This window comes from Gallus gallus, chromosome 12 (assembly GCF_016699485.2).
Source record: "Gallus gallus isolate bGalGal1 chromosome 12, bGalGal1.mat.broiler.GRCg7b, whole genome shotgun sequence".
Lineage (NCBI taxonomy): Eukaryota > Metazoa > Chordata > Aves > Galliformes > Phasianidae > Gallus > Gallus gallus.
This window is the reverse complement of record NC_052543.1, coordinates 421135-434742: the sequence shown is the minus strand read 5'-3', so window position 1 is coordinate 434742 and position 13608 is coordinate 421135. Positions and strand designations below refer to the sequence as shown.

Genomic DNA, 13608 nt, shown 5'->3' with positions numbered 1-13608 from the left:
AGAGAAGCAAACCAGATGGCCTGTCTGGAGCTAGTCAAATCCCTTTTTAGCCTGCAGTGGTGTTCAGCAGTATTTGATGGGAGAAGGCTGGGTATCTCTGGCTTAGAAACAGCTTCTGAGGGAAGGCTGAGGGAAACACCGGCAGAATGGCTTCCTTTCCTAACGCATGCACCATTGCATGCTTAAGATGAGAAACTGTTAGTAATCTAGGTACTTTTTGGAAGAATAAAGGTCATCAGATTGTAGTAAGAGGGAGATGAAAACTCAGGATAAATCCCGTTTTGTGTGTAGACCAGTTGCAGTGAAGATGCCAACATCAGAGAGAGTACACAAGGAAAAAGAATGGAAAAAACAATAAAAGTAATGTTGTGGCTTACTCTTGGCTACTCTAAAAGAGATGCTACAAACTTCATTTATCACAACCTGCTGCATTTCACTGTTGAGCCACTCATATGTGCCTGTTTATCCTCTAACAAGACGACACATGTATGCCATCAGCAATGCCTACCAGCCTCTCTGTCAATAACAGCACTCAAGATGGGCTGTCTGGAAGGAAGCCACAGCAGACAATTAAAACATACCCTCATAGCCCCCTACACCTTGTGAATGTTCCAAGCAACAGCAAGAGCTGTCTTTGGGTTTCAATGGCAGGTGGGTTAAGATAACAGCTAAGCACAAGTAAGGGACAAAAGTCTCAAGTTATCTGTTCATTACAGCTTTGTACAGAGAGCTCAAGGAGAGCTCCCACATAGCAATAACGTCATCTAAGCTATGCAGTCTTGGCAGGCAGTGAGACAGAGGTGCTGTGGGAAGTTAGGCCTGCACAGATAGGTTACATTTAGATTCATGGTAGTCTTAGGCTGCATTTCTCAAGATGCACCTGAAATCACTCAAGAAAGCAGGCATGGGACAGAAGGAAGAAACTGATCAGAGACTGAGAATTCTATTGTCATTCACCAGCTGTTCATACTTTATGGCCTGTCAGCATGTTTGCAGTCAGGAAACAAGCAAGACCTTTCCAAGCAAGGAAACAGCAGTTCCTTCCATCATTTAACTTGACCTATCCCAAACACCTGCTCAGATCAGGGCTTGGGTTGCAAAGGTCTTGTCAGGTTTTCAGACCCCACAAGCACATATCAGCCAGTTCAGAAAAGGGAGACAAGTCTATTAACGGGCAGACATAGCAGCCCCCATAAGCAACTTACTCATCTGCTTCTGTTCCATAAACCTACTCAGAGACTGGGTGGAAAATCCTGGCATGACTGGGCAAACACTTCACACACTGAGTGACTCGCATACAGCTTGCTTCCTCAAGCCCTTATATCCTATGAACAAACATGAAAGAGAGCAAAGCTGGAACATGTTTGTGCAAATTCAGCCTGCACTGTTGACCTATCACATGTAAAAGAAGCCTTTCCTCTGGCTTCTACAGCCTGCGTACCAGGCCAATGACAAATGAAATTAGCTCCTGTCAATGGCTCTTCAGTGAAGGGGCAGGTGCCCTCAATGAAGGAAAAGACAGTCATGTTAAGTCAACTGACCACATGGGTACCTTTCTCAGGCAGTCTAACAAGAGAAACAGTCTGAAGATACAGGAAAATTAAACTCTTTCCTCCACGGGAGGACTGGTTCTCATTAAGGTTGAATGTGTGCACACATTCAAGTTCATTAACAATTTTCTTCTGTGCTTCTAGTTTCTTGAGTTGAGGAATAATTCAGATTTCCATATTTCAAAGAGCAACCCTTTAAACTTCTGCTATGAGGGTGGCTTCCTTTGAAAGATGCAGGTTTTCTCTTCAGGTCAAAATAGAACACCTAGGATAAGGCTTAACCTCACAGAACTTTTAGCCACATACCCAGAACATTTATTTAATGGTATGCCTAAATTCATGTGCATAAGCAACCTCACTAAAAGTAGGATGGAAGCCAAGTACCAGCTTTGTTACATCACAGCTCAGAGGGCAAACGAAGCTTTGCCTAGGAAGCATAACTGACTGCACAAGCATGCGACATGCTGGTATGCAACTGCTTCTCCCAGATAAAGCTGCGCACACCCCCGGCTTCCATTCCAGTGCAGACCATGAGCAGTGAATTGGACAATGTGTATGTCTAGGGGATGAAGCAGAGATGGGAAACAGGGAGAGGAAGAAACACTGCTGTACAGAGCACAACACAGGATTGAGATGGCAGTGCTAGGAAGCTGGATTGCCCTTTCCACACATACTGAGAAGTACAAAAATATAAATATATCTATACACACATAAACACACAAAAAAAAACCCTAGGAGAAAAAGAAATCCTCTGGCACAGCAAAAATCAAAGGATGGAAGATTCCGCTCACCATAGCAAGGAGTTGGCTATAATACATAGGCCAGCATGAGCACAGCATTAGAAGAAAACTTAACGCAAGCAGAAGAAAGTCTAGGAAAGAGAAGTGCTTCCATTACAGTTTGCACTGATGAGAAAAAAAAGGAGTGAGGAGTTGTTGTAGTCTGTGGGTTGTTAGGTTTTGGAGCAGCTCTAGTAATCCTTATGACAGAAACAAACAGTAACTTCAGAGAGTCACAAAGGTCAGCTGTGATGAACAACAGAGGGTTAAATCAAGTAACAAAATCAAGTCCTCTGCAGCTTGCTGAAGTGCTGAACAGCCTTGGAAGCTCTCCCCAGCACCCAGGAATGAGGAAAAGCACACATGTACACCTTGTTCATAGTTCTCATCCCAAGGAGGAGGAGACACAGGTCAGTGTATTCACATGAGTGCATTCAGAGGGTCCTGCTCTGCAGAAGGTGCCACCAGCTGCGTGGTACCTCAGTGATGGCTCAGTATCCCAAAGTGAAGCACGGGAAGGAAACAACCACAAAGACCTGACATTGTACCCTTCCTTGATTGCCATTTTTTTCCAGGAACTTCTTAAAACTACAAGTACAATGAAATTTCAAATTGATTCTTTCTGCCCAAATGCATTTCATTTGTTCTCTTGGACATACATCTTACAGGCAGGGAAACAAAATGGTAATTGTCAGGGAAACAAGCAAATTTCTCTCACATTCAACAGGCAGGCCAATTATGGAATTTCTGTATCTCACATTGGCCTTCAATCAGCAGGAATTTCACAGCCTTGTGGCAAATGGTTGAGGCTGGTACCGGACCATACCTCTACAGTTTCAGAACAGAATCTTGACATTTATATACAATTTCACCACCACTCAAACTAAAAGCTAAGTTATGTCAACGTCCGATCTCTGCCACTATTAATCATCCCCTACAGTTCTGGGCTTTCTTTGCAAGTGAACCTGGCTACTTAATGGCTGCAAATGTCTCAGTATTCTGCTCTTCAACATCCTCCCAGCATCTTTGTCTCCACCAGCATCTGAAAGGAGCCAGCCCAGGAGGAACACAGAACTCACAATCAATCTCATGCCAAGACAGAAGGACAAAGTCACAGATGCAAGAAGATGGGATTATATGCTTGGCTGCTGCTTGCTCTGAAAAACTTGCAAAGTTCAGAACAGTAAAATTCTCACTGAGCTTGCATTTTCTGGGATGTAACTTCTCTTAAATGATTAAAAATAGAAAAAGCAAATTAGCTGCTGACAAAATCTCATACAGACCACCACTTAGACTAGACTTGTTACAATCCAGTGAGAAGCTGGTGCTCTATTTGCTGAGCAAAGAACTCAAGTCTGTCCCAAACTCAGCAAGCAGGAAGGGGCAATACTCCTCTGGGAAGCCTACCAGCTTCACCCTTGCTCTACTCCAGGTGTCTTGGAAACAAAAGAAAGCAGTTACTTCTCTCCAAAGAGCCACTGGCAATGCCATACATAGCTAAGAAGCCAAGAAGCAGATGCACAGCTGAGCATGGGCTCTCTTGCTCTACCTCTTTCCTGCCTGTTCACATCAGCCATATTACCTCTGACACAGGGCTGTGCAAGGCTTTGTCCAAACAGGAACAATATACAAGATGTCACGCTCCCACTGCTAGCAGCACATCAGGTATGAAAGAGTTCAAAATAATTGGCCTTTGTTCAAACGCAGGATATTCTTGGTACCAAATTCCCATAGCTTCCAGACATCCATGTCTAAGCTACATCCCAGGCCTGGAGCTGAGGGATGTTCAGCTTCACTCCTGCCAGATGCAAGGAGTCTGTACATTCAGCCACCTTTAGCAAACACGGTATTTATCTCAGACTGATACAGCAACCATGAACCACAAACATGGATGTAAAGATGAGATCAGAGCTGTAACCAGAAGGTAGAAGACATTGGTTTTGATGCACTTAGTTTGCTGTTTTCAGGGCCAAGTCTCTTGTACACCCAACAGAAACACCAAAGTTGCCCATGCATTTACTTCTCTCCTGTCTTTTGGTTTATTTGTATCAGCTTACAAGTTAATACTTCAAATGAGTTGAAAACAAAACACGTTTTGAAGATACAAGGATGCCTGTAACACAGACTTAATATTAACCTGATGAAGGCAGTCAGATACAGCCCATGTTCAGCTTCCATGGCCAGCTTCAGGGTAAATTCAATACTGATGCAAACAGCAATACAACTTAAATGTTTGGGCTTTTGTTTTTTTTTTTAACCTAAAGTGTAAGTGGTAAAGTACTGTCACTAGTCTCTTAGCAGCAAGGTAGGTGGAAGAGTTTATATTAAGCTACCAGAACGTTATGGACAAAGGCAGATGACTAAGGAAAAGCTATACTGAAGTATAAGTTATTAGAAGGGATTTAGCACCAGCCTGCAATCCTGCATTGGGATGATGCTTTACTCAGATGTTTGGGATCTTGCTTAGTTTAAAACTGGCTAAGCTACAAAGCAGCAGCCTAGAAGCAAAACTGATCCCAAATCCTAAGCCACTCCAGAGCATTTACCCCTCTATTCAATCAAACAAATTAAAACACGGATAAGGGTTTAAGTCTAGCATTTCCACTAAAGCATTTCCCATTGTATCTGTTTTGCATCAAATCATTTCCTGCTAAGGCACAGTTGTATCCTACTGCTCTATCCACCACCACAACACACACTCTTTGGAAGCCATGGAGTAGGAGAAGGGCCTGTGTTACAATTGAAAGGATTAACGCAGTGGAAGAGCAACACAGGAGTGTAACAGCAAAGGGACCAGCTCAGATAGGATGGTATTTCAAAGGGAAAGTAAAGGTGCTCACCTGTCTCTGAAGATCTAGGCCCACAGGAAAGACTCCACAAAGGTCTCCAACCAGAGATCCCTTCCCAGCAGCAGTCAGCCCTTAAATGGGGTCTAAGAGAGGCACAGCCAGGTTCCACCCCTTCCAGTCACACAGCTGAATTGCCTTCACTGTGCTCCCAGAGCTGACCAAGTCCTTTCCCCAGGTGCTCAATCAGTGGCTCCGGCTGAGACTCAACAGTTAACATACAGCTTGTAATTAGATGTAGACCATTATAGACTCCTCTGGAGACAAGTTCCCAGAAGCTTAATGTACAGCAAGCTACTTAAGCAGCTGAACTGAATTGTAGCTTTTTATTTTGTTCCATTTCTCTTCAAATGCAAAAAGTTTAAGGCTGCTCCTTGTTGCAACCTAAGCCTGACCAGAAGTGTTTCCATGGGAGTCTGAAAGTCACAGCACTGATAGAGGAGCCATGAGAAATCTGAACCCACCACTTGGGCTAGCACCAAGCACAAGACTGCTGCTTGTCTAGCCTGTAGTCCTTTATCCTCAAGGCAATACCATCATGACATTTTACTAATGGTAGGTTTCCTGGATTCCCTTCTCCCAGAGCAAATCTAGGCTTCCCTGGTCAAGGAGATGAGCTTTCTTCCTCACCACCCACTGGGCACACTGGCACTCCAGGATTTCTTTTGGGGTCTCATCCCTCTTCTTCCAGCTTCAGGACATCAGGACCCAGAAGCCTTGTCCTAAGGGCAAGCAGTGCTTTGTTCCTTCCAAAATCAGGGGAAGCCTCTCCTACCCTTTCAGATCTAACTGGAAGTAAGGGTTTCAAACCCACTTTTCAAAGGAAGGCACTTGGTTCAAATTACATGATTCAAATTAACACAACCTCTTGAGGAGTTCAAAGTTTCAGGGAACAAGTAATCACGTTCAATTAAACAAGAGTGACACAAACCAGGAGAGCTCTGGTTTCCCTTTCATAGCACTCTGCCAAGTGAATCCAGCAATGGAACTACACAGCTCTCAGCAACCAGTGCTTGGTCCAGTACTGAGAAATACTCTCAAATGCCCTGAATATTCTACAAGTATAGAAATCCTGGTATAAAATTAAGTTTTGGTGAACTAACCCATGAAAATTTTCCTTCAGTTCTTTTTCTGAATCTTAGACAAATATTAGGGGGAAAAAAAAAACTTGAACAGGTATAACATGGCAATTAATCAGTTCCTGAGCTGCTCAATCTAAAGGTGTACAGTCACATTTCCTAGGAAACATACCTGAACATCTAGAAGGAACACCTTAGCATAATCCAATCCAAACTGCATGCAAGATCCGTTTGTAAAATTAATCTAGCCTAAGTGTTTTTCTAGGTATGCAACTACTGTGGAATTTTGCAGACAAAAAGGTATGGCACAGAAACAGGTTCTACAAAGAGAGAAGAGCATTTGTCCATGTAGAGTTTTCTTTCCTTGTTGATAAATATTCTCAAGGTCAAACTATTTTTCCTCCCAGAGGGACAAAGGGGACCAGTGCAACTCCCAGGCGGGAGCTTGAGATGGTTTGTCAGCCTGGGGTGACCAGGTTGACAAACCATCTCAAGACCTATCCCAAGAAAGCCCCATGGATGGAGCAGCATCTCAGAAAAATGGGGAGCTTCCCTTATTCAAACCTTTGCAAACCCTCTTGTTCCTAGTACAAGGGACACAGCAACAAGAACACAGGCAATGCTATCATTCCAGCAGAGGTAATCCTTTTAGTCTCTGCCAGGACTTTCCCCTCAGACAGACAACCTCTTTTGTAGCTCACAGAAAACAGATCCTCCAAGCATCTTATCACAGAAGACAATGGGATGCACCCAGATGTACGCTGAGCACAGCAGTGTGGCGATGGTGCTTTGGATATATTTTGGGAAGAGCTTACAGGATAGCACTGGCCCAAATGCCAAGTTACCCAGGGCAACTGCTTGACAGAGCCAGCCCTGAGGACTCATTTTCCCACCAATAATTTCCATAGAGTTTGGGATTCATACTACTTAGCTTAAACTTTAGCCCTTCTGTCAATCCCATGAAGGCGTGGAAAACTCCTACAGCTATTGTGCTGATCAGCACAAATTAGGCAACCGCCTTCCTGCACCTCACTGCCTGGCAAACATCTCCTCTTATCTGTGGGCCATTGGCAAGCAGGGCACTGCTGGCTCTCTCCAGCTAGCCTTTGCCTCCAACACCCACCTCTCTCTGTTTATGCTACTTTCCCAATGCAATTGCAAATATGATAAAGGTTAACCAGGTACAGAAGGTAAATAGGGTTACACAAAGCTGGATTTAGCAGTTTAATCAGTCACTAAGGAAGACAGTTCTTCAATGCAAGTGATGAGGAGATACCCAAGCCAGATAAAAGATCTGAGTTATATAAACATCTTCCCAAAAGCTTGCTCCTCGTTTGCATAAGCACTGTAATCGTGAAAGCAATTCTTAATGGAGCCACTTGGCAGAGGCCCTGGCACAGCAAGCTGTGAGCCTCTCCCTAGCTGATGTACCAGCTCCAAGAGCACGTTTTGCTGCAGGAAGGGAAGAGGTGAAAATCTGCATCAAGTCCGCAAGCAGCGGCACTGGAGCAGGGTCAGATCTCCCCTGATATGTCATCTTGCTGGTTTGGAGCAGGTCACTTATCCTTTCTCTGTTCAACTCTGCATCTATAAATTGAAACCAATGATTCTCCCTTTGTGCCCCATCTCTTGCAAGGATCTTTTCTTATACACAGGTGAATGCATTTATTACTGCCATTCAGAAACTAGAAATAATATTGCTGCTAAAAAGTGACTTCTCATTTCTCCTGAGCTGCCAGTATTTGCTCATTGCCTTTAAGAAGGAAAAAATTAAACAAATCAAAGATCCAGTTTCCTGTACTAGCATCCTGCTCTCTTTCACCAGCCTGTGCCAAAACCTACGACTGTCCACTACTCTAAATGGGCAACCTATTTCATCCCTCATTTTGCTATTAAATTTAGCACAGAAGTGCCTGATCTGCCCTGTCCCTCAGCAGACATACTGGCAGCATCACCCACTGCATGTACTCCCATCAAGTGGGATGGCCACCGCACATCAGGGCACAGTTCTCAGCAGGTTCAGTCTGCTGCACTGTTCTTCTAGCAGCCCAGAATGGAAGAACTCAAGGCAGGAGGCAAGGGGCAGCCTCAGGAATGTCTCATAAAGTGAAGTTTATTTCACCCCAAAACTCACTATTTGGAAGATAGCAGTGGCAGGGTTTTCTTACCAGAGACAAAACAGGCCTCATTCTCACAATAAACAGCATGCATTTTGCCAGCTGCAGTACTGAATCTGTCTGGGCATTCACTCGAATATCAGCTACACTCATTTCCAATGCCACACATTAAGAGTTCCTCTCTGTCTGCATTCATCTCACTTTCATCAAGGACCTTCATTAGATTGATCTATAAGTTTTCCCTATCCTATGCAAGCCAAATAGCTGATCAGCTACCTTAGGAGCAGCAGAAGCAGCTATTGGGAAATATCAGACTGGAACTAGGAAGAACTAGTCCACAGCCCACCACTGGGCCACTTCAGATGAATACCTTTACTCTGCATGCCTCTTCTGTTCTCTGAAAATGCAGGTAAGTATACTTCTGCAAAGTGCTTGGGGATCTATGAGTAGAAAGCACGATATAACAATCTGAGGTTATTATGCATAACAAGATCCACAGCAGTCTGCATATCTGGCCATTCACCAGCTACCTCATAAGCAATATGGTGTGAGCTACCTTGGAATTATCTCCTGCTGATAGAATATAATCAAACCTTTTGCAGAAGTATGCATCTTGGTCTTGTTGAACTTCATCCCATTGGCCTCAGCCCAGAGATCCAGCCTATCCAGATCACTCAGCAGGGCCTTCCTATCCCCAGGCAGTTCAACACTTCCTGCCAACGTGGTGTCATCTGTGATTAAATAACAATTGTTCTTCTATTGATCATAAAGACTAACTTAAACCACCACAGCTAATTCATAGTTCAGGCTTGACACTTGTTCATCTGAACAAACTGCCCGTATAAGCAGAAGTCAAGGCTTTCCTGGTTACTTGAAAGGGCCATTGTTCATTGCTCAGGAAAAATGAATCACAGAATCACAGAATGGCCTGGGTTGAAAAGCACACCAATGATCATCGAGTTTCAACCCCCCTGCTGTGTGCAGGGTCACCAACCACCAGGCCAGGCTGCCCAGAGCCACATCCAGCCTGGCCTCGAATGCCTCCAGGGATGGGGCATCCACAGCCTCCTTGGGCAACCTGTTCAGTGCGTCACCACCCTCTGGGGGAAAAACTTCTTCCTAATATCCAACCTAAACCTCCCCTGTCTCAGTTTAAGACCATTCCCCCTTGTCCTATCACTATCCACCCACATAAACAGCCATTCCCCTTCCTGTTTATATGCTCCTTTCAAGTACTGGAAGGCCACAATGAGGTCTCCCCGGAGAGTGCTTGGATAGTCTGACCAAGCTGAAGACCCTGTTTCCTCCTGGCTCACTTCACGGAAAGGCTCAGAGCTGCCCCACCTGAAGATCTGGGGTGAGCTTTCCCAGGAGCAGAGTGAAGCAATAAACGTACATTTTCCCAAGTTATTCAGTTCCCTAAAGGCAAACTAATTAGGCATGCAAGAGCCCCAAGTTGGATCTGGAAACAGAACTAGGGCTTTTAAATAATCTGCTTTTTTTTTTTTTTTTTTTTTTCCCCATCTGTAAATTATTATTATTATTAATAATAGACCATGTCATGCTCCTGGTCTGCTGCTCAGAGATAGAATGGTTGCTTCTCAGCAGCCTCCCTGGTAGACGTGAAGGCATTCCTTTCTCCTGAAAGGGGAAACAAGCTCCTCACACATGCTTGTCGTGGGCATCGGGCTGAAGAACCCCTGTCACAGGCCAAGGGCAGAGGCTCCCAGGCAAAAGCGTGGTTTGGACTTTATCATTTAGCTTTTGGACTCTAGCTGAAAACCAATGCATTTCCCTTCTGTTTCAGCATGAAGCTGCATGCTGTGCAACTGCAGGGCCTGGAGTCACTCAGTTCTGAGGTAATAATGAGGAGGAGGAGAGAATGATAGAAAGCCAGCACCTGGCACAAAACAGCTTCTTAAAAGAGTTTTTTTGAGATGCCAAGGCAGATCAGGGACAACCATGCAAGTACAGCCATTGCAATGCAGCTTTAGGAGTGCCATTACTTTAACCTCGCGTTTGTGCAAACACCCTCTTAGACACCTCTCTTTCAGACACAAATGAGATAAGGCAGCCTTTGAAATTAATAGTGCTTGTGAGGAATTGTGTATTTAAGCAAACAGAGCTGGTCAAATACAGCAATGACTCGTACCAATGCGTTCAAACACAGCATCTCCAAACTGACATTTCAGAGTTCACCTTCTTCTAACAAAAAAGCAAAAGGAGGACACCTGACTATGAGGAGATTCAGGAGCATGGGCTTTGCCAGAAAACATTTGATTAAAGCTTTCAGCCCAGGAAAAGAAAGTATTACAGAAGGCTTCAACCACAACCTATAAATCCACTAATTGTCATCAGATGCCAACAATATCAAGAACTTACAAGTGTTCAGTAATCAATTTGACAAATTCACAGAAAATCCCATCAGAAGCTATGAAGCAATGGACAGACACCATAAACCACATCTCCACTGGGGACCTGGAGAACACACCCCAGAAGAAAGCATCCCTGCATGCCTGTTTTACACACTACAGCCACTGCTACTGCAGATAAAGGACTAGACAAGTCTGTAACCTCATTGGATAGAGACATGCTTCCATTTTGAAAAACAGAAATGAGAGGTATGATCCCCAGCACTGTCAGCAGGAGCACACTGCATTGCCCACAACATCCAAGGATAGCTGGGATGCTTCTTCAGAAGCCTCACACGCTGATGAAGGGAAGGAGAATGAAGTCTCCCAATGTTCCATCGCAGACCCAGGCACAGCATTCCCATCTTCTTTCACCCATCCCCACATATAAAACCAGCTGATTTCTGAGCAGCCCTGTCTCTGCCTTTCCCTGACATGGTCAACTCACATGGTGAGCCAGATCATTGAAAGGAGAGCACAGGAATGGCCCTCCAATGCAGTCAGTGTCATCCACTTCCCTGTCCCGGGCTAGATTGATCACAACTGCATCTTACTAGACAGATCTCTCTGTAATCTGACTCCTGAAACCCTCCAGGCACCAATGTTGTCCCTTGCCAAGTCATCTACTCCCACTACTGAAAACCCCAAATCCAAAGCAAAGAGAGGAACAGTTGACAAACATATCTGTGCAAGGTTAATACATCCCCAAATGAGTTGCTCACCACCATGAATCAAACAGAGATTAGATGTACAGTCTTGTTGAAGTTTGTGACAGTTTGCAGCACCTGGGAATCTAATTTTAGGCTTTTTTTCCCCCTCTCTTTTTCTCAGCCTTATCTGAGACATTTTGCAGGTGGAAAAAATCAACAAATCAAGGTCAAATTAAGTCAGGTTTAAGGGCATTCTCTGTACCAAACCAAAAATCTGTGGAGATACAACACTTTTCCAAAATTTACTGTAGCTGTGCTTTTCATTATTGAAGTGGAAGATGATGAGGAAACGTCCTTCATTTTTAAATAGAAATCTCATTGTAAGCAGACTGCTCAAACTGCTTGTTTTCAATGGGCAACTAGAGAGATTTGGCTCATTCATAAAAACAAACCAATAACACTTAAAGTCCTGCTATCGTCAGGACAACCTGGCAGGCTTTCCCACCATGCCACATCCCTCACATGGTAGGAAGCAACAGCAGGGCTGCCTTTCCAGCTCAGAAGTCATTGCTGAGACTTCATCCAGGGCCAACGGACTTAGCCAAGCAATGTCACCTTATCACTCAATAGTACCGCTGCATAATCTCAGTTATTCATTAAAATAATAAACTCCACATAATAAAAATGTGAAATACTCAATATATGCAGTACCTTATTTCCTTGTTAAATGATACCCTGATAAGAGATTTACAAGAGTACAATACTATCCAAGGTAAATGTCCTGCAAGTTTTTGATCCTGTAATCTTATTTTTGAGCACGAAGTGCTGGTACAGCTTTATAAATGAACATTAAGCTCTCTTTGCATAAATTAGCTCCCTCAAGGCAGTGCTAATGTTGATAAGATGCCTGGTGATAGCATGTCGTGCAGAGGGATGACAAAAGCAAGTGGCTACGTGAAACCCTGAGCATATGAGGAAGCTGGGCCCTGCTCCAAGAGCTGCCCTGGGCCTGTGAGCTGCTGGCAATGGGTTTACCTTGGGGAAAGCAGCTCAGGTGAGCCACTGTGAGATGAAGCTGGGACTATGAATAAGAACAGAGGGCAACAAAACTGTAATGGGAGAGAGCTGCTAGCCAAAACACAAACAGCCAGCCAACATCCCCAACCCAGGCAGCTGTTCTCACTGAGCTTGTTTTGCTGCTCTTTCACACATAAAGCCCAGTTCTGGTGTGCTGAATCCATGGAGTCAAAGCTTAGTTTCACATTTACTTTTACGAGTTGCTTTCTGAAGGCTTAGGATCATTAGGCAAATGAGCATGTGACAGCTACACTGCTACTGCACAGCTATCATGTCTCCCAGATTGTAAGGTATGTTCACAGAGAAACTGGCAGGCATCTGCCGAGCTGCAACCAAAATACCTTGTGCTTGAGTACAGAGACCTAAATCTTGTCTTCTCCCATGGGAGGGCTGAAGACTCTCAGAAACATGCTGAAGATGCACAGAATTAGCCCTGCCATCACTGCTAGACTCAGCACTGATCTGACATTTCTTACTGGGAAGCGAGCTACCAATTTGTAGGTATGTTTGGCAACCCAGGCCATCAGAAAACCAAAAAGGCCAGGCGACACAGTGTAATGGACCCATAGGCTAGGCATGGTACACATCCATTCTCCTGCTTTCAGATGTGCCTGCACTGGAGGACTGCAGGGAGTGGTACATGCACTTGCCTGAATCACAGCCTGAGTTACTCATTCTTTTATCTTCCTTCTGTGCTTTCTCTCATCTCTTTGCCTCGAAGTTCCTGGTGGCGTGACACTACATAATAGGATGAGCCATCTCTTTTGCAATGGAATTAGCTCACACTCCCCTCAGCTGAGGGACATTGTTTTTATCATGCTATCAACATGACACATTTTTCCCTCCTGCTATTTACTGCTTGGAAATTGGTTTGATCAGAATCATGAATCATGAAGCCAGTAATAAGAAAAGTCACAAAGCTAAAATCAAGAGGCTCAAATCCCATGGTACTTTTAGCTTTCTTGCATGCCAGGAGATACAAGTCTTTCCCATCCCTCAAAATGAAATTACGACATTGCATCCAGCAGTCCATGCTGGAGAAGAGGGGGATCTGTATATTCCAGCTGACAAGGAATAGACACAACTGGAAGCCATGCAG

The 13608-nt window shown here is 44.3% G+C and overlaps 1 long non-coding RNA gene across 4 annotated transcripts in view; it reads right to left on the bottom strand.

The window, feature by feature from the left end:
• LOC107054342 overlaps nt 1-13608 on the bottom strand; it is a 144652-nt gene that overhangs the window by 49093 nt on the left and 81951 nt on the right. Inside the window, exon 1 of one of the 4 annotated variants that reach the window (XR_006931364.1) lies at nt 5170-5230. The exons of the other annotated variants lie outside the window; for them this stretch is intronic. This is a non-coding gene — a long non-coding RNA (uncharacterized LOC107054342). Of the gene's footprint in view, nt 1-5169; nt 5231-13608 lie in introns of those variants that run through there. 4 annotated transcript variants of the gene reach the window in all.